The sequence below is a fragment of the Scyliorhinus torazame genome, chromosome 1 (genome assembly GCF_047496885.1).
Source record: "Scyliorhinus torazame isolate Kashiwa2021f chromosome 1, sScyTor2.1, whole genome shotgun sequence".
NCBI lineage: Eukaryota > Metazoa > Chordata > Chondrichthyes > Carcharhiniformes > Scyliorhinidae > Scyliorhinus > Scyliorhinus torazame.
Window position 1 is genome coordinate 78798204 of NC_092707.1, and position 20270 is coordinate 78818473.

Genomic DNA, 20270 nt, shown 5'->3' on the forward strand with positions numbered 1-20270 from the left:
AAAGGCCAGCTGCAGTCTCTCCCAATGAAAATCAACAGACGTGTTCTCGTCCAGCTGCAGCCATTGGGGTATCACTATGTCGGATCACAAGGACAGGTAGAAACATGTGAAAAACAGAAATTAATGGTGGATTCTTAGGAGGCCACAAGAATGGGAAACGCGGTGTATGACATGGCTTAATTTAGGTGCAAAATTTTGATTTCCCAATGGCGGGTTGAAATGAAGCGATTAAGTAACTCAGTGTGCTTGTCAACGACGAGTCAAAAATTACACTGGCCTGTGGCGGGTTACTATGTGTAATATATTTGCATGCCATTAATACTCATGAACTTGGTAGTTTTTAATAAAGTCCTACCCTGGGATAAAGTCAGCGGCACATGAGAATCTCGTGAAACCCCACTTCATGATCATTTCAAGGTGGTGTACACCATTCGGCTTTGTTCAGTTAATAATAATATTTTATTGTCACAAGTAGGCTTACATTAACGCCGCAATGAAGTTACTGTGAAAAGCCCCTAGTTGCCACATTCCGGTGCCTGTTCGGGTACACAAAGGGAGAATTCGGAATGTCCACATTACCTCACTGCACATCTTTCGGGACCTGTGGGAGGAAACCGGAACACCCGGAGAAAACCCACGCAGACACAAGGAGAACGTGCAGACTCTGAACAGACGGGAATCGAACCTGGGACCCTGGTACTGGAAGCAACAGTGCTAACCACTGTGCTACCTTGCCGCCTGGTAAAAGAACAACTCCCTGACCGGGAATCGAACCCGGGCTACAGCGGCGAAAGCACCAAATCCTGACCACTAGACCACCAGGGAAGTTATGTGTAACGTAAGCAGGTTCCCATGGTGAAATCTGCGGCACAGGATGGTGAGTGTTGAAAGATTGTTTATCAGGGCCAGGGAGGTGCAATGGTGAGAAGTTCCGAGTGTCCTGGCTGTAGTGGTCCTGTAAGAGGGTATGTGTGGCTGGTGGGCCAACAGGGATGAAAACATGGATGAAAGGCTTAAAGGGCTGGATCAGTGCTGTCAATGGTGGGGTCCTGAAGGTTGAATTGATAGCGCTGGGTGGCGGAGGGAACAGTCACAGCCAAATGAGGAATTTGTACCTGGTATAGGGGCAAGTCCAGAGCCAGGATTGAGTATAGGAAGGCCTCATGGGGTGGGTCCCGGGAACGAAAAAAAACAGGAGGAGGATAAGGGGAGGGTTTACTGTCAGAGTGGGCACTGGGATGGTCATGGGTGTTGCACATAGAGGAAGAGATGGCATGTGCAGGGAAATGGTAATCTGGTCCAGGGTAATGCGGGGAGGCTCAAGGGTAACAGAGGGGAGAGGCATGGTTATGCATAATAATATAGTAATAATCTTTATTGTCACAAGTAGGCTTACATTAATGCTGCAATTAAGTTACTGTGAAAAGCCTCTAGTCGCCACATTCCGGCGCCTGTTCGGGTACACTGCGGGAGAATTCAGAATGTCCAATTCACCTAACGGTACGTCTTTCGGGAATTATGGGAGGAAACCGGAGCACCCGGATCACGCAGACATGGGGAGAACATGCAGACTCTGCAAAAACAGTGATCCAAGCCGGGAATCGAACCTGGGACCCATGCGCTGTGAAGCAACAATGATAACCACTGTGCTACCGTGCTGCCCGTAGGATGGGGGAATGCATGAGGGTGACAAGGGCAGGTAGAAGGTACAGGACCAGGTTTGGAATGTAACATGCAGCATTCTTTGTAACTCTCTGAAAATACACATTGGGTTGCAAGGATCAAAGGAACGTTGTTTTGTGTAGGTGCAATTCATGCTGCACACAATTGGCTGATTGTGAGGACTCCCTAAATAATTAATTAAATGGTTTAGAACAAGAACGGTCATGCTATCACATGTCTATCTGTTTTTCACACACTGTAATACTGCCAGAATCATAGGACTCATTCACCTGATTTTTCAGAAACATCAGGAGCAGGAGGAAGGAATGCGAAGAGGTGGCTGTTCAACAGAGGCCTCAAGGCTAACAGAAGGAAGCACCTCAGGCTGGTCCATATGCAGACAGTCAGGGAAGGCAAAATGCAAGGATAGCACATCAACACACGCAGAGGACAAGAACAAACAATCTCCAGATGCCAGAAAAGTGACGTCAGAGACATTTGAGGATGCTCCAGGAAATGATCACTGAGATTTGTCAGATTGTTCATTGAGATGTAAAGCTTCATGGACATGGTGGAACCCAACACGAGTAGCCTTCAAGGTTACAGCGGCGCTCAATTTCTACGCCAGCAATGGCTTTCAGGAAGTGACAGGTGACATGTGGCATGTCGCAGGCTGTCAAATATAGGTGCATTTAGGAGGTGACAAATGCCTTATTTAGTTCTTCCAATGATTTAATCCACTTCATCACCAATGAAGATAGTCAGGTTGTCAGGTCAGCGTGTTCAGTGTGATCACTGGATTTTCTTGAGTGCAAGGTGCTGTCGACTGCACTCCTGTGGCCATGAAAGCTCCCTGAGAAAAGCCAGCTGCATTTGTAAATTGTAAAGGTTTTCACTCCATCAAGCTACAAATGGCTTGTGACCAGAGGAGAAGAATATTGCAGGTCTTTGCTGGTTTCGCAGAAGTTGTCATGACACATACAACTTGCACAACTCATGATTCCCAGAGCTTTTGGAAGTCCCAGCCCAAGTTGATGGATAATCTCTTGGTGACATGGGCTACCCTCTGTGTACATGGCTGATGACGCTGGTGAGGCATCCCCAGAGCGAGACAGCATGGCACAGCAAACAAGCTCATGTGTCCACCAAATCATCAGAGGGCACACAATCAAGTTCCTTAAACAGTGCTTCAGCTGCCTTGACAGGCCTGCAGTTTAGTATAAGAGGTTACTTCTAACAGTATGTTATAACCCCCATGAGACCCAGGGGCATGATCCGATTAATCTCCCACGAATCTTGTGGAGTACGAGTCCCCTGCTAAGGGGTGGAGGCTCATCAGCAGGCTAGTTAACTCAGTACTGTATTTTGTGAGGGCCACGAAGAATCCAGCACGAGTTGTAGAATAGAAAGAAATAACATTTATTTACAATAACATATATGTACAACAGCAGCGGTAACTCCCTTGCTGCTCACTCCTCTCTAGCTGGTTCCAAACTGGCCAGCTCTATTTATGCAGGGAGTCTGCTAATGATTTCTCCGCCCCTCTCATTGGGGAAGCTCATACTCCCTAAGGATGTGGGATTGCCATTAGTCCCCAGCCAGTGGTAAGCAGGCAGGTTCTAACACTGTAAAAGCTGGCCCGGGTAGGAGCCTAGCAGCACAGCAGTTCTGACTGGGACTGGGACTGGAACTATTACTTGTAAATACATTCTTCTAGGAAATAGATCTTGGGCAGGATTCTCCGTTGCCCTACGCCAACAGCATAGTCGGCGATCGGGTGAAGAATGGGCTCCGACGCCCAAATAGGGGCCATGCTCTGCCCCCACGGAAGTGGCATAATCATGTTGTGCGCCGCACACCATTGCAACAGCATTGACACGTCACCGGAAGGCCCTCCCACAATGCTCCGCTCCGATGGGCCGCATTCCCGACTGTGCAGTTGACATGTGGTCTCAGCGGTTGGGAGTCCAGCGCCGCCACACGCGGTGGGATCCGTACTGCAGGTTGGGGGGGGGGGGGCATCCGCAAGAGCTTGGAGGACTGGTGTGGTGGTCAAGGGGCAGCCAGGGAGTGGCCTGTGGGGTTGTGGATGCTGGTCGGGTCCGCACACAGTCGGTGCCATGTTGTACGGCATTTAGGTTGTCGTCGTGCGCATGCGCGGCCAGGGACCCGCCCATTCTCTGTCCGTTTTCAGCGCAGATACCATGAGATTCACCCAGTGCCACCGTTAGCCCCTCACCGGTCCTGGAATTGGTGAAGGTTAGGCACCGAATTTGTCGTAGTAAAACGCCCGCAAATTCTCTGTTTGAGCCGGCACTTAGCCGCTGAAATGGAGAATCCAGCCCCTTATTTTTGACTCTCCTTTCTGGTCTCGTCCATGACTCCTAAATTGGCGATGAGAATAAAGCTGAAGTACAGTCAGCGCAGCTAACCATTTGCAGCATGGTCGGTATTAAGGTTAACACCATTTTGAAAATTGCTGCTATCTGGCTGACTTGTCACATTTGATGCGGGTGTAGAGGACTGGAGTCAGGATGTGGAGTATATGCGCGTTTTTTTAAGGTGAACGATTTCATTAGGGATGATCACCAGACGATAATTCTGCTGACCGCCTGCAGGGACCCCACTTTCAGCATCATAAAGAGTCTAACATACCCTGGGCCCAAGACTCTGAGACATTCGAAGAGTTAGTGGCACTTGCGGCAAACCACTACAACCACAAGCCGCAGGTCATCGTACAGAGGTACCAATTTAATACTGCCGAGAGGACCCTAGGGAGCCTGTTACGGGTTTTTTGGTGCTATTGCACAGGCTCATAAAGTTTTGCGACTGTAGGCCATCCCTACCCGAGATACTATGGGATTGTCTGGTATGCGGAGTAAATAATATGGCGAAATTGCTGGCAAAGACGTTGCTGGACCTAAAAAAGGTTGTTCAGATCTCCCTCTCACTGGCGAGCGCAGAGAAAGCAGTCCAGGAACTCCAGAGGATGCCAGTTATGCAGGTCAACAGCCTCCCATGGATGCCACCCATTCTGGAGAACAACACTCCATAGGACTGAGATCCCAGAGCCACAGACTCACCAAGATGCCTTGGACAACACTTTTCAAACCCATGACCATTGCCATCTAAGTAACGTCACCATAATCCCAGGTGACCATTGGCTGCGTTCCCCTCTGAGGGGAAGAGCTTGCTGGTGATCATATAACCAGTGGCGGACCTACATTTTTGGGGCCCTGAAGCTTGAACTGTTATGGGGGCCCCTTTGCAACCAGCAACGAGGTCTGGGTAACCACTGTTATCTTCTTCAATGGGGTTGTTCCATTGCCTTATAGTTTTCGAGTTATGGGGAATGAAAATTAGGGAAATGTTATAGACATGCATGATGCATCACAGAATGATGAAATAAAACATAGAAAAGACCACAGTCAATATAATCTTTTATTTTCGACACCTATGAGAATACATACTACATGAAGCACATTTTACAAAATACTCTTTTCTCTGTTTTTTCTAGCAACCTATTCACGTACAGTTTTGTCATATGAGAACTTCCTTGCAATGTCACTTTCTAGAGACAATATGCATAAAGAATTTAAGCGCTCTTCAGTCATGGTAGGCCAAAATTTGTTGTTTATAAAGGATAGCTTTGAAAAATTCCTTTCTGCTTCACAGCTCGTGATAGGCATTGTCAAGTACAGCTTAAGCGCAGTAGCAATATTGTGGAACACTTCAATTAGGTGTTGCTCACAAATAAGCTGAAAAACCTCCGCGCATTGCATTTTAGATGGCGTGTTTTCTTTTGTGTTCTGGGATCTCCTAAGGTGCAAATATTCTTTGAATTGAAATCACTCGTTTACTAATTTGTGTTCAATATCATCTTTGTAATACGATATTATTAGTTTAATACTGTCCTCATCAATTTCAGAATTGTTCACCAATTCTGAGAGGAACTTGAACCTTTTCGCAATCTGCTCATATGGGTCAATCCTCTTGCGTAACTGGATTATCAAGCAGTCATAGAGCTGATATAGAACTTCTATCCTAAATTTGTCAGCTCCTCTCAAAGAAGCAATACCACTTGTTCCATCTGAAAGTGTTCTTGTAACAATGCGTTTGGAAGCATCAGAATAACTTGAGGTGATATCTTCACACACACCTTGTGCTTCTGATTCATAGTGTGCACAATCCTATCGGCTGAATTTTCTCTGCGTTCTTTAACAAACTAAAGTAAAGATGATAGCAGAAGATAACCTTCAAATACATCAAAACCAGGAGTTTGGAGTTTCTTACTTGTTTTGTTGAAACGCTCCAGCACTTCTTCCCAAACGACTGTTAAGATAATATATTCCAGCTTTACCAACTTGTGGTATAAATTCTTTGCATCTCGTTTACATTCAGGCTTCTCTTCTGAGTCTTCAAAAATATGTTTGAGAGTTTGTAAAATACCCATATATCCATTTTTAATTGCCCGGACTGCTTCATAGTGTGCAGACCATCTAGTTACACTTAAGCTCTTTCGAGAAAAATGTAGATTGCCCTGTGTGTTTAAAATCCCCCATCTTCGTGGAGATCCAGAAAAGAAAACATACAGCTCCTGCAAAATGCCAAAATAGTCAACAACTTCAGGTACAGTAGACACTACCTTTTCTCCAACAAGGTTAAGTGAATTGGCTGCACATGGTACATAGTCTGCGTACCTGTTAATGTTTTTAAAGAGTGCTTGCAGCCCTTTCTCCGAGCCCTTCATGTTGGATGCATTATCGTAGGACTGACCACGGATATTTTCAAGTGAAAGCTTATTTGTTGTATTTTGTTGAACAAGGTCGTGGATGAATGATTTTCTATCGGTAAAAATGTTAAAAATCTCTCACAGGGTTTTCCATTATAGCAGTATCAAACCACAATTACCAGCTGGTCAACATGTGTCAGGTCAGGCGTAGAGTCAACAATAATAGAGTAGTATTTGGTGTCTAGGTTGTTGATTTGATTCACAATTTCATCTTGCACATGCTTTCCCATGATTTCTATCAATTCTTCATACACGGGTTTGGATAGGTAAGTAGCATTTACCTTTTCATTTTTACATTTCTCGAGATGTTCATGTAAAAATGGGTCGAACTCTGCAATAAGTTCAATGGCCCCCATGAAGTTTCCATTATTTGGTGAGCCCCACTTCTCCTCATGACCTCGAAATGCCAAATCTCTTTCACTTAAAAACATTATAACAGCTACAACTCTTTTCAGTACTTCAAAATAGTACTGCATGGTTTTTCTCATCTGTTCTTCAAGTTGCTGATCCACAGTATTTTTATTTGACTTTCTTGCTATCCAACACAACATCGCCCTCTTATGTTCCATGCTGTCTTCATGATTCTCCAGAGTTCTGAGTACATTCATCCAGTCAGAAAACCCACCTGTTGTAAGTGATGTTTGGCACTTAGAAAAGAGTTTGCAAACAAAACAGTATATACAGCCTTTGCTCTTTGAGTAAACTAACCAGGATCTCATCACAGTCTGGCCATTTTTCAATTTTTTTTCAAAATATTTGTTTGAGAAACTTCTGTTTTGTAAACCCTGCTTGATTCGGTATATACATCATCTAGTTTTTTATTTTGAAAAAAACCTATGTCTTGCATTAAACAATTCTGTATGAAATCATTATCAACTGTTATGGGCCAGTTTTCGAGGTCACTGTATTCTTTGAAATCACTGAATTTGCTTCCTGTTTCATGTTTCTGTCAGTCTCTGCTTGTTCCGCGGTACTTTCATGTTGACCACTGTGATCGTCATCTGTATCAAAAGTGTCAACAGTGGGCTGAATATTGCTAGAAAGAGCTCCCACGGTTTGTGCACTATCACTGGCTTCAATGGTGTTTGCTTGGCTTGTTTCAACTGTAGACAAACTTGACATTGCAAAATAGTTTGTTTGTTTGTGACATTTAGAAATTTCGTCAGATCGCTTTTCATTGTGTTTGCATTTTTGGTATCCACTTAAGTACTTTCGTGAACTCATTGTTATTCCTCTAGGGTCTTATCCTCTGTTAAAAAGGCTAAGAAATTACATTAGCCACAGCAGAACAGCCAACTTACCATGACACTCCACCTTTACAACATCTGTGCTACTGACTCTCAAACTTTGGGATTGTTGAAATATATACAACAGAAAATGAATCAATTTGAGTCGTGCGACTATTGTTGCATGCTTTGAAAGGAAAAAGATTTAGGTCTACTTTCTGAGAAACCCCTTCTCAGAAAGTAAAGCGCCATTTTTTAATATTTATAATAAATAAGCTAAATAGGCTATGTTCAAGCTAGCCTACACTAGGCTAGACTAAGTTAGGCAAGATTAGGCCACCAAAACTCATAGGCTAAGGTAATGTAACACAATTTTACCATTATTTGAATACTTTTCATAATAAACACCTGTAATTTAACACAAATTCACCCTTTTATTACTTTTTCATAAATACTTGTAATATAGTATTAGCCTAGGCTATGCGGTCGTAACCTACCTTCCGTTCACCTCTTCATAAAAACAATAGGCTTAGGCTAATCTAACACTATTTCACCTTATTACTTACCTTACTTTTCTCAATATAATATTTATTTTTGAGTAGGGGTAATTAAAATATTGTATCCTTATGAACACTTTATTGAAAAAAATTCTTGTCTAGATCGCTACCACGAGTGCTATCACGTTGAAAATTCACGTTAGCATTGTGATTGCCTTTCAACAGCTCCCCTTTTTTGTTACGCCACATCATCTACTGTTTGTATTTCTGTCATAAATGTGAATAGTGTTTTAAATTATTTATAATTATGTTATATTAAATATATTTAGAATGAAACATCCTTAATTTGAACGTTTTCTCGTTTACGGCTAGCCTACATGATACTTTAATAACCTTTTAATTTTTATTTTAACTATTATTTTGTATTGAATTACACTATATTATTAATATTATTATTTTTTTAAAAACCCTTCTCATACAGTAGACCCAAAATGTTTAAGCAACGTGGACTAAAGTCACTTCTGGGGCCGCTCTGGGATTAGGGGCCCTGAAGTTTCATTAGTTTCATAGTAGGTCTATCCCTGCATATAACTCAGGCCAGGGACAAGGTTGAGAAGGTAGGAGGTCATGAATAACCTCAGCCGGCACCAGGATCAAACCTGCACTGTTGGTCTCACTCTGCATCACAAACCAACTGTCCAGCCAACTGAGCTAAACTAGCTCTCATTGGAAGCAGATATATGGGAATGCCACCACCTTGAAATTCCCTCAAACTCACTGACCATTTCAGTGTCCTTCCTGTATATTCCCTTATTTCCCCTTTCTTTTATTTTGCAGTTATCATTGTTGATCCAAAGGTGATTAATGGTCATGTATTTATAAGTCAAGCAACAGAGTGATTGAGGAATTCAGAAGCTATAGGACAGAACACATGGCTAGTCTTTGCTAATTTGAACAGGCGACCTCGGACGTTTTGGCACCAGAGAGACATATGGGGTCAGACTGGGTTTGATTGATTGACTAGTGGCCAATGAATTGGCCAAAGGGCCTTACTCTGCCTGGTAACAAGTGGTGATTGGATCCTATCCCAGTGGGACGGATCTCAGAGACCCGAGGAAGCTTTTGACACAGAAAGACACAGAAAGGCAAGGACCTGCTTTCTCTCCCTCTCCAGAAAGGCTGTGAGTAGTGTATTCCTGAAGCTGCAGAGAACCCGAATAAATGAATCTACAGGGAAACGATTACAAACCAAGACCTGCTCTCTCTCTCTTCAGAAAGGCTGTGAGTACTGCATTTCTGAAACTACAGAGACCTAAATTAATCAACAGTAAAAGCCTTGAATTGAAAGTAAAGTTTGAAGTGAGGTAAGGTACTAAAAGCCATGATCTGAAATGAAGACTCTTTTTTTCCTTTTCCTTTTTTTTTAACCCTTTCTTCCCCTCTGTGTTTATTTGTCTTGTGTATGTGTGTAGAGTGTAGGGCCAAGCTAAAGTGGAGAATTAGGAATTATATAATAGTTAACCAGTTTTATTTGCTGCATATTTAATTATAGTTATTGCTTTTAATAAAAAGTAATTGTGTTTACATTTACAAGCCTGGTGACTGTAATTATTTTTATAAGAATTATTTTGTAATTCACCTGTGTTGTGACTCCGAGTCAACTGGCGCTGGAATTGAACGTGCAATGGCCCAGGGTGTCGTAACACCATCCTGACTTGGAAATATTTTGCCGATCCTTCGCTATCGTTGGGTTAAAATCTTGGAATTCCCTTCCTAACAGACTGTGGGTGTACCTGTAGTGATATTCAGATATCAATATACGTGATCAATGTATGTAAATGTAGTACAGTCATTTCAACAATACATGGCTCACAGTCAGATACTATAAGAACTGATATCTCGACTTTTCTAAGAGATACTGGCCGGAATTCTCCCCTATCCGGCCCCAACCAAATCACAGGCCCCAACCAAACTGAAGCGTGGTTAAATTGGTAGCGGAGATTTGCTAAATATTGAACTGTGTCAGGCCTCACTGTGAAGACACGTACTTCAACCTGAGAAAGAATTCAAGTGTTGAGCGGGTTAAATTTAACAAACGTACCCAATGTTGGGTGGTATGGTGACACAGTGGTTAGCACTGCTGCCTCATAGCTCCAGGGACCCCGGTTCCAATTCCGGTCTCGGTGACTGTGTGGAGTTTGCACTTTCTCCCCGTGTCTGTGTGGGTTTCCTCTGGTGCTCCGGTAGCCTCCCACAGTTCCAAGAAGTGCAGGTTAGGTGGATTGGCCACTCTAAATTGCCACTCAGTGTCCAAAAGGTTAGGAGGTGTTGCTGGGTTGTGGGGATTGGGTGTGTTGTGTTCTGTGATATGGTTGTTGCAATGATGTACGCAGAGCATCTAGTTTAACTAGAAAGACGATTTATTAATAAACACGTGGAAAGATAATTAACAGATTACTATACAGATAATGGCTACTAAATGAACTTAGTGAATTCTTCTGGAACTACTCTATGTGTGACTATCCTCTCGTACGTCCTACTACCAACTGGCGGGTATCTCAAGTCACATGACGCATATCTGATGCCACCAGCTGGTTGGAAGTCATATTGCTCACTTTCTACATAACTGTGCACAGGCATACCACCACATCTCCCTCCCTTTGGAGATGTTAACATGATTATTCAAATATAACTGTGTCTTACAAAACATGATCCATGTTATCATCTTTTTACACATATGCATGTTAATACAGCTATCTGCTCCTCTAGCACATCTTTTGGTGGAGTAGCCTCGGGGAGTCCACTACTGGAACCATTCTGCTGGCCGGAAATGATTCTCCCAATGCCTCTGGAGCCAGTTTCTCCAGAATGGGTATGATTTCTTCTGTTATCAGTCTGTTCACAGCTGAGTTGCTCTCATCTGAAGTGTCGGCTCCTGCAATCTCACTTTCAGTCTCTGCATACGCCACCTTAGAGCTTTCACACTTACCGGTGTCCTGCGCAGACTGGGCGTCCCTTGTGATCACCTCGTCATTCCCGCCAAACCACTGGAATGGTGTTTCATGGTCATCCCCATCTGGCTCATCATCTGAGTATTTACTTTCCTCATCGCAACCATGGTCGTCGTAGTTTTCATCGCCGTAATGATCATCATCGTAGTCGACATCATCATAATCATCATGTGGAGATGCCGGCGTTGGAAGGGGTGAGCACAGTAAGAAGTCTTACAACACCAGGTTAAAGTCCAACAGATTTGTTTCGATGTCACTAGCTTTTGGAGCGCTGCTCCTTCCTCAGGTGAATGAGGCGGTATGTTCCAGAAACATATATATAGACAGATTCAAAGACGCCAGACAATGCTTGGAATGCGAGCATTAGCAGGTGATTAAATCTTTACAGATCCAGAGATGCGGTAACCCCAGGTTAAAGAGGTGTGAATTGTGTCAAGCCAGGACAGTTGGTAGGATTTCGCAGATGGTGGGGGATGAATGTAATGTGACATGAATTCCAGGTCCCGGTTGAGGCTGCACTCATGTGTGCGGAACTTCAGGACGCGCGACAACGCAGAATCGCCGAGCAGAAGCTTATAGCCAAGTTCTGCATTCTCGCATTCCAAGCATTGTCTGGCATCTTTGAATTTGTCTATATATATGTTTCTGGAAAATACCTCTTCATTCACCTGAGGAAGGAGCAGTGCTCCGAAAGCTAGTGACATCGAAACAAACCTGTTGGACTTTAACCTGGTGTTGTAAGACTTCTTACTGTGATCATAATCATCATCATCGTCCGCAATAGCGTCTTCCGTGAAGTATAACACTGCCAATGGAATTACGTGTTCATGTAAGATATGACCGATTTTCAAGTCAGCAGTGACTCTCGCTGCAGAACTTTTACTTAACACTCCATGCTCTGGAACCTCAGGAGGACTGAAGCAGTTGAAGAATGCGTCATTTGGTACAGTTTTCGTCACTGTTTTACGAGTATACTTACCCTTATGCGTCTGCTTTGTTTTAATGGTTTTCAGTATGACATTTTTTTCTTTCTTCCAGACTATGTGGCACCCAGTGCATCCTGTGATTGCAAATATGAGGAAGTCTGACCCATCAGGCCGTGACTCCATCTGGTATGTCTTTGCGAGGACCTCATTTGAGAAGTACTCATTTGGTTCAAACTTAAACTCCAGAGTAAAGCTAATTGGCTGTCCGGGATCTGGGAAATTTATGTTCACATCTTGTAGACCCACCATGCTCCTGTAACATGTCACTGAATCCTCATTTTTGGAGATTGTTAATGAAAAGTCTGGAATTTTCTTTGGCGCTTCCATCTCGTCATCCGGTTTGTTGTCCTCTACTTTAACTTTTGCATGTATTTCATTGGATAACAGCACCATTATATCTCGTTGCCAGTCACAATGGTACTCTGTCGCAGTTCTGTCTGGAATGTACAGCCGCTCAACTAGGCTCAGGGCCTCACACGCATCCACTCCTATGATGGACTCGTGTTTCGTGTCCACAGTGGAGAATGGTACGATGTGACTTCTGTTGAGTACCCATGCTTCGAGTTCACATACACCCAGCATCGCAATCTCATTCCTATTGTAGACTATCAGCAGTCTCGGTTGATTGCCGACTTTCAGTTTGATCGGCAGCCCGTGAAAACTGGACAAACCGAGGAGGTTTGCCCTTGCAGCCATGTCGAGCTTGCATTTTATCAATGTGTCGTTCAGCATCACTGTCCATCTGTTTTCGATGGTATCAGCTTCATCATCACATTTGGCACAACTGGCCAGTTAGACATCTTCAATGTTCATTTTCGGACCCATCGTGTTGTTGGTTGAAATCAGATCGACGAAAAATAATTCTTCAAGGGGCATCTCATCAATTGCATTGACTGGCCCAGTTTGGTCCACTGTAGGATGCGAAAAATATTGCTACGCAAAATGATTTGTACAACCACACTGGGAACATAATTTTCCATATGCTAGACAATTCCATGGCCCATGACAGTTGTCACATTTCTGACACAAAATGGCAGACCTGGTCGGCCGCTTCAAATGGCCGCCCGCACTGAACAAAGAACAAAGAACAAAGAAATGTACAGCACAGGCCCTTCGGCCCTCCAAGCCCGTGCCGACCATGCTGCCCGACTAAACTACAATCTTCTACACTTCCTGGGTCCGTATCCCTCTATTCCCATCCTATTCATGTATTTGTCAAGATGCCCCTTAAATGTCACTATCGTCCCTGTTTCCACCACCTCCTCCGGTAGCGAGTTCCAGGCACCCACTACCCTCTGCGTAAAAAACTTGCCTCGTACATCTACTCTAAACCTTGCCCCTCTCACCTTAAACCTATGCCCCCTAGTAATTGACCCCTCTACCCTGGGGAAAAGCCTCTGACTATCCACTCTGTCTATGCCCCTCATAATTTTGTAGACCTCTATCAGGTCTCCCCTCAACCTCCTTCGTTCCAGTGAGAACAAACCAAGTTTATTCAACCGCTCCTCATAGCTAATGCCCTCCATACCAGGCAACATTCTGATAAATCTCTTCTGCACCCTCTCTAAAGCCTCCACATCCTTCTGGTAGCGTGGCGACCAGAATTGAACACTACACTCCAAGTGTGGCCTAACTAAGATTCTATACAGCTGCAACTATACAGCATGACTTGCCAATTCTTATACTCAATGCCCCGGCCAATGAAGGCAAACATGCCGTATGCCTTCTTGACTACCTTCTCCACCTGTGTTGCCCCTTTCAATGACCTGTGGACCTGTACTCCTAGATCTCTTTGACTTTCAATACTCTTGAGGGTTCTACCATTCACTGTATATTCCCTACCTGCATTAGATCTTCCAAAATGCATTACCTCACATTTGTCCGGATTAAACTCCATCTGCCATCTCTCCGCCCAAGTCTCCAAACAATCTAAATCCTGCTGTATCCTCTGACGTCCTCATCGCTATCTGCAATTCCACCAACCTTTGTGTCGTCTGCAAACTTACTAATCAGACCAGTTACATTTTCCTCCAAATCATTTATATATACTACAAAGAGCAAAGGTCCCAGCACTGATCCCTGTGGAACACCACTGGTCACAGCCCTCCAATTAGAAAAGCATCCTTCCATTGCTACTCTCTGCCTTCTATGACCTAGCCAGTTCTGTATCCACCTTGCCAGCTCACCCCTGATCCCGTGTGACTTCACCTTTTGTACTAGTCTACCATGAGGGACCTTGTCAAAGGCCTTACTGAAGTCCATATAGACAACATCCACTGCCCTACCTGCATCAATCATCTTAGTGACCTCCTCGAAAAACTCTATCAAGTTAGTGAGACATGACCTCCCCTTCACAAAACCATGCTGCCTCTCACTAATACGTCCATTTGCTTCCAAATGGGAGTAGATCCTGTCTCGAAGAATTCTCTCCAGTAATTTCCGTACCACTGAAGTAAGGCTCACCGGCCTGTAGTTCCCGGGATTATCCTTGCTGCCCTTCTTAAACAGAGGAACAACATTGGCTATTCTCCAGTCCTCTGGGACATCCCCTGAAGACAGTGAGGATCCAAAGATTTCTGTCAAGGCCTCAGCAATTTCCTCTCCAGCCTCCTTCAGTATTCTGGGGTAGATCCCATCAGGCTCTGGGGACTTATCTACCTTAATATTTTTTAAGACACCCAACACCTCTTCGTTTTGGATCTCAATATGACCCAGGCTATCTACACACCCTTCTCCAGACTCAACATCTACCAATTTCTTCTCTTTGGTGAATACTGATGCAAAGTATTCATTTAGTACCTCGCCCATTTCCTCTGGCTCCACACATAGATTCCCTTGCCTATCCTTCAGTGGGCCAACCCTTTCCCTGGCTACCCTCTTGCTTTTTATGTACGTGTAAAAAGCCTTGGGATTTTCCTTAACCCTATTTGCCAATTACTTTTCGTGACCCCTTCGAGCCCTCCTGACTCCTTGCTTAAGTTCCTTCCTACTTTCTTTATATTCCACACAGGCTTCGTCTGTCCCCAGCCTTCTAGCCCTCACAGATACCTCCTTTTTCTTTTTGTCGAGGCCGACAACATCTCTCGTTATCCAAGGTTCCTGAAATTTGCTGTATTTATCGTTCTTCCGCACAGGAACATGCCGGTCCTGAATTCCTTTCAACTGACATTTGAAAGCCTCCCACATGTCAGATGTTGATTTACCGTCAAACATCCGCCCCCAATCTAGGTTCTTCAGTTCCCGCCTAATATTGCTTTAATTAGCCTTCCCCCAATTTAGCACATTCACCCTAGGTCCACTCTTATCCTTGTCCAGCAGCACTTTAAAACTTACTGAATTATGGTCATTGTTCCCGAAATGCTCCCCTACTGAAACTTCTACCACCTGGCCGGGCTCATTCCCCAATACCAGGTCCAGTACTGCCCCTTCCCTAGTTGGACTGTCTACATATTGTTTTAAGAAGCCCTCCTGGATGCTCCTTACAAACTCCGCCCCGTCTAAGCCCCTGGCACTAAGTGAGTCCCAGTCAATATTGGGGAAGTTGAAGTCTCCCATCACCACAACCCTGTTGTTTTTACTCTTTTCCAAAATCTGTCCACCTATCTGCTCCTCTATCTCCCACTGGCTGTTGGGAGGCCTGTAGTAAACCCCCAACATTGTGACTGCACCCTTCTTACTCCTGATCTCTACCCATATAGCCTCACTGCCCTCTGAGGTGTCCTCCCTCAGTACAGCTGTGATATTCTCCCGAACCAGTAGCGCAACTCCACCTCCCCTTTTACATCCCCCTCTATCCCGCCTGAAACATCTAAATCCTGGAACGTTTAGCTGCCAATCCTGCCCTTCCCTCAACCAGGTCTCTGTAATGGCAACAACATCATAGTTCCAAGTACTAATCCAAGCTCTAAGTTCATCTGCCTCACCCGTAATACTTCTTACATTAAAACATATGCACTTCAGGCCACCAGTCCCGCTGTGTTCAGCAACTTCTCCCTGTCTGCTCTGCCTTTGAGCCCCACTGTCCCTATTCCCTAGTTCTCCCTCAATGCTCTCACCTTCTGACCTATTGCTCCCGCACCCACCCTCCTGCCATACTAGTTTAAACCCTCCCGTGTGACACTAGCAAACCTCGCGGCCAGGATATTTATGCCTCTCCGGTTTAGATGCAACCCGTCCTTCTTATACAGGTCACACCTGCCCTGGAAGAGCTCCCAGTGGTCCAGATAACGGAAACCCTCCCTCCTACACCAGCTGTTTAGCTACGTGTTTAGCTGCTCTATCTTCCTATTTCTAGCCTCACTGGCACGTGGCACAGGGAGTAATCCCAAGATTACAACCCTCGAGGTCCTGTCTTTTAACTTTCTGCCTAGCTCCCTGAACTCCTGCTGCAGGACCTCATGCCCCTTCCTGCCTATGTCATTAGTACCAATATGTACAACGACCTCTGCCTGTTTGCCCTCCCCCTTCAGGATGCCCTCTACCCGTTCGGAGACATCCTGGACCCTGGCACCAGGGAGGCAACATACCATCCTGGAGTCTCTTTCACGTCCACAGAAGCGCCTATCTGTGCTCCTGACTATAGAGTCCCCTATTACTATTACTCTTCTGCGCTTTGACCCTCCCTTCTGAACATCAGAGCCAGCCGTGGTGCCACTGCTCTGGCTGCTGCTGTTTTCCCCTGATAGGCTATCCCCCCCAACAGTATCCAAAGGGGTATACCTGTTCGAGAGGGGACAACCACAGGGGATTCCTGCACTGACTGCCTGCCCTTTCTGGTGGTCACCCATTTCTCTGCCTGCACCTTGGGTGTGACCACATTTACATAACTGCGATCTATGACGCTTTCCGCCACCTGCATGCTCCTAAGTGCATCCAATTGCTGCTCCAACCGAACCATGCGGTCTGTGAGGAGCTCCAGTTGGGTGCACTTTCTGCAGATGAAGCCATCCGGGACGCTGTAAGCCTCCCGGACCTGCCACATCTCACAGTCAGAGCACTGCACCCCTCTAAGTGACATTGCGTCAATTAATTAAAATTAAAAAATTATCTTTTATTTTTTATATATATTTTTTTAAATTTCAAAGTTACTGTTAACTATCTGTTTCCTAGCACTAGATTTCTAATAGAAATGCGAAAGCTAAATATAGTGCTCTCCGATATCTGGCTTAAATATCCCTCTAAATTATATTTCAGTAATTATGTTTATGTTTAATTAGTTACCAATGCTTAATTTTTTTAATTTAGTGTAGATTCCCAACCAACCACTCAGGCCACAGCTTTTCTGTGATGTCACTTCAGTTTCCCCCCGACACACACAATTTGAAAAAGGTATAATAGTAAAAATGAGTAAAAATCACTTACTTTCCTTCTTACCCTCTGAGTGTCTTAGATGTTCTCAGGTTCTCTCCCTGACAGAGACTGCTCCTCCACCTTCGAACGGCTCCCGAAACTAGGCCGCGATCTTTTAAAATCTCCGCTCCGACTCGCAGCTCCCGCACTTTTTAAATCTCCCGCGCTGTTTTCAGAGTCCCGGCTCACTCAGCTCCCGCGCTGTTTTCACAGTCCCGGCTCACTCACCTCCCGCGCTGTTTTCACAGTCCCGGCTCACTCAGCCCCGCGCTGTTTTCAAAGTCCTGGCTCACTCAGCTCCCGCGCTGTTTTCAAAGTCCCGGCTCACTCAGCTCCGCGCTGTTTTCAGAGTCCCGGCTCACTCAGCTCCCGCGCTGTTTTCACAGTCCCGGCTCACTCACCTCCCGCGCTGTTTTCACAGTCCCGGCTCACTCAGCCCCGCGCTGTTTTCAAAGTCCCGGCTCACTCAGCTCCCGCGCTGTTTTCAAAGTCCCGGCTCACTCAGCTCCCGCGCTGTTTTCAAAGTCCCGGCTCACTCAGCTCCCGGGCTGTTTTCAGAGTCCCAGCTCACTCAGCTTCCGCGCTGTTTTCAGAGTCCCGGCTCACTCAGCTTCCGCGCTGTTTTCACTGTCCCGGCTCACTCAGCTCCCGCGCTGTTTTCAAAGTCCCGGCTCACTCACCTCCCGCGCTGTTTTCAGAGTCCCGGCTCACTCAGCTCCCGCGCTGTTTTCAGAGTCCCGGCTCACTCACCTCCCGCGCTGTTTTCACTGTCCAGGCTCTCTGCCTCCCGCGCTGTTTTCACTGTCCCGGCTCACTCACCTCTCATGCTGTTTTCAAAGTCCCAGCTCACTCAGCTCCCGCGCTGTTTTCTCTGTCCCGGCTCACTCAGCTCCCGCGCTGTTTTCAAAGTCCCGGCTCACTCAGCTCCCGCGCTGTTTTCAGAGTCCCGGCTCACTCAGCTCCCGCGCTGTTTTCTCTGTCCCGGCTCACTCAGCTCCCGCGCTGTTTTCACAGTCCCGGCTTACTCAGCTCCCGTGCTGTTTTCACTGACCCGGCTCACTCAGCTCCCGCGCTGTTTTCACTGTCCCGGTTCATTCAGCTCCCGCGCTGTTTTCAAAGTCCCGGCTCACTCAGCTCCCGCGCTGTTTTCAAAGTCCCGGCTCACCCAGCTCCCGCGCTGTTTTCAGAGTCCCGGCTCACTCACCTCGCGCTGTTTTCAGTGTCCCGGCTCACTCAGCTCCCGCGCTCTTTTCACTGTCCTGGCTCACTCAGCTCCCGCGCTGTTTTCAGAGTCCGGGCTCACTCAGCTCCCGCGCTGTTTTCACTGTCCTGGCTCTCTCTCCTCCCGCGCTGTTTTCACTGTCCCGGCTCACTCACCTCTTGCGCTGTTTTCACTGTCCCGGCTCACTCAGCTCCCGCGCTGTTTTCAGAGTCCCGGCTCACTCAGCTCCCGCGCTGTTTTCAAAGTCCCGGCTCACTCAGCTCCAGCACTGTTTTCAAAGTCCCGGCTCACTCAGCTCCCGCGCTGTTTTCAGAGTCCCGGCTCACTCAGCTCCCGCGCTGTTTTCACTGTCCTGGCTCTCTCTCCTCCCGCGCTGTTTTCACTGTCCCGGCTCACTCAGCTCCCGCGCTGTTTTCAGAGTCCCCGCTCACTCAGCTCCCGCGCTGTTTTCACTGTCCTGGCTCTCTCTCCTCCCGCGCTGTTTTCACTGTCCCGGCTCACTCACCTCTTGCGCTGTTTTCACTGTCCCGGCTCACTCAGCTCCCGCGCTGTTTTCAGAGTCCTGGCTCACTCACCTCCCGCGCTGTTTTCAGAGTCACGGCTCACTCAGCTCCCGCGCTGTTTTCAAAGTCCCGGCTCACCAAGCTCCCGCGCTGTTTTCACTGTCCCGGCTCACTCACCTCTCGCGCTGTTTTCACTGTCCCGGCTCACTCAGCTGCCGCGCTGTTTTCACTGTCCCGGCTCACTCACCTCCCGCGCTGTTTTCACTGTCCCGGCTCACTCAGCTCCCGCGCTGTTTTCAGAGTCCCGGCTCACTCAGCTCCCGCGATGTTTTCACTGTCCCGGCTCACTCAGCTCCCGCGCTGTTTTCAGAGTCCCGGCTCACTCAGCTCCCGCGCTGTTTTCACTGTCCTGGCTCTCTCTCCTCCCGCGCTGTTTTCACTGTCCCGGCTCACTCACCTCCCGCGCTGTTTTCACTGCGGCTCACTCTCCTGCCGCGCTGTTTTCACTGTCCCGGCTCACTCACCTCCCGCGCTGTTTTAACTGTCCTGGGTCTCTCTCCTCCCGCGCTGTTTTCACCGTCCCGGCTCACTCAGCTCCCGCGCTGTTTTCAGAGTCCCGGCTCACTCAGCTCCCGCGCTGTTTTCAGAGTCCCGGCTCACTCAGCTCCCGCGCTGTTTTCACTGACCCGGCTCACTCAGCTCCCGCGCTGTTTTCACCGTCCCGGCTCACTCAGCTCCCACGCTGTTTTCAGTGTCCCGGCTCACTCAGCTCCCGCGCTGTTTTCACTGTCCCGGCTCATTCAGCTCCCGCGCTGTTTTCAAAGTCCCGGCTCACTCAGCTCCCGCGCTATTTTCAAAGTCCCGGCTCACTCAGCTCCCGCGCTGTTTTCAGAGTCCCGGCTCACTCACCTCCCGCGCTGTTTTCAGTGTCCCGGCTCACTCAGCTCCCGCGCTGTTTTCACTGTCCTGGCTCACTCAGCTCCCGCGCTGTTTTCAGAGTCCGGGCTCACTCAGCTCCCGCG

At 46.6% G+C, this 20270-nt stretch overlaps 1 non-coding gene across 1 annotated transcript; it reads right to left on the bottom strand.

Moving 5' to 3' along the window:
• Nucleotides 1–753: 753 nt before the first annotated feature.
• trnae-uuc (transfer RNA glutamic acid (anticodon UUC)) lies at nt 754–825 on the bottom strand. Its single transcript has one exon. It is a non-coding gene; the product is annotated as a tRNA-Glu (tRNA).
• Nucleotides 826–20270: the final 19445 nt, after the last annotated feature.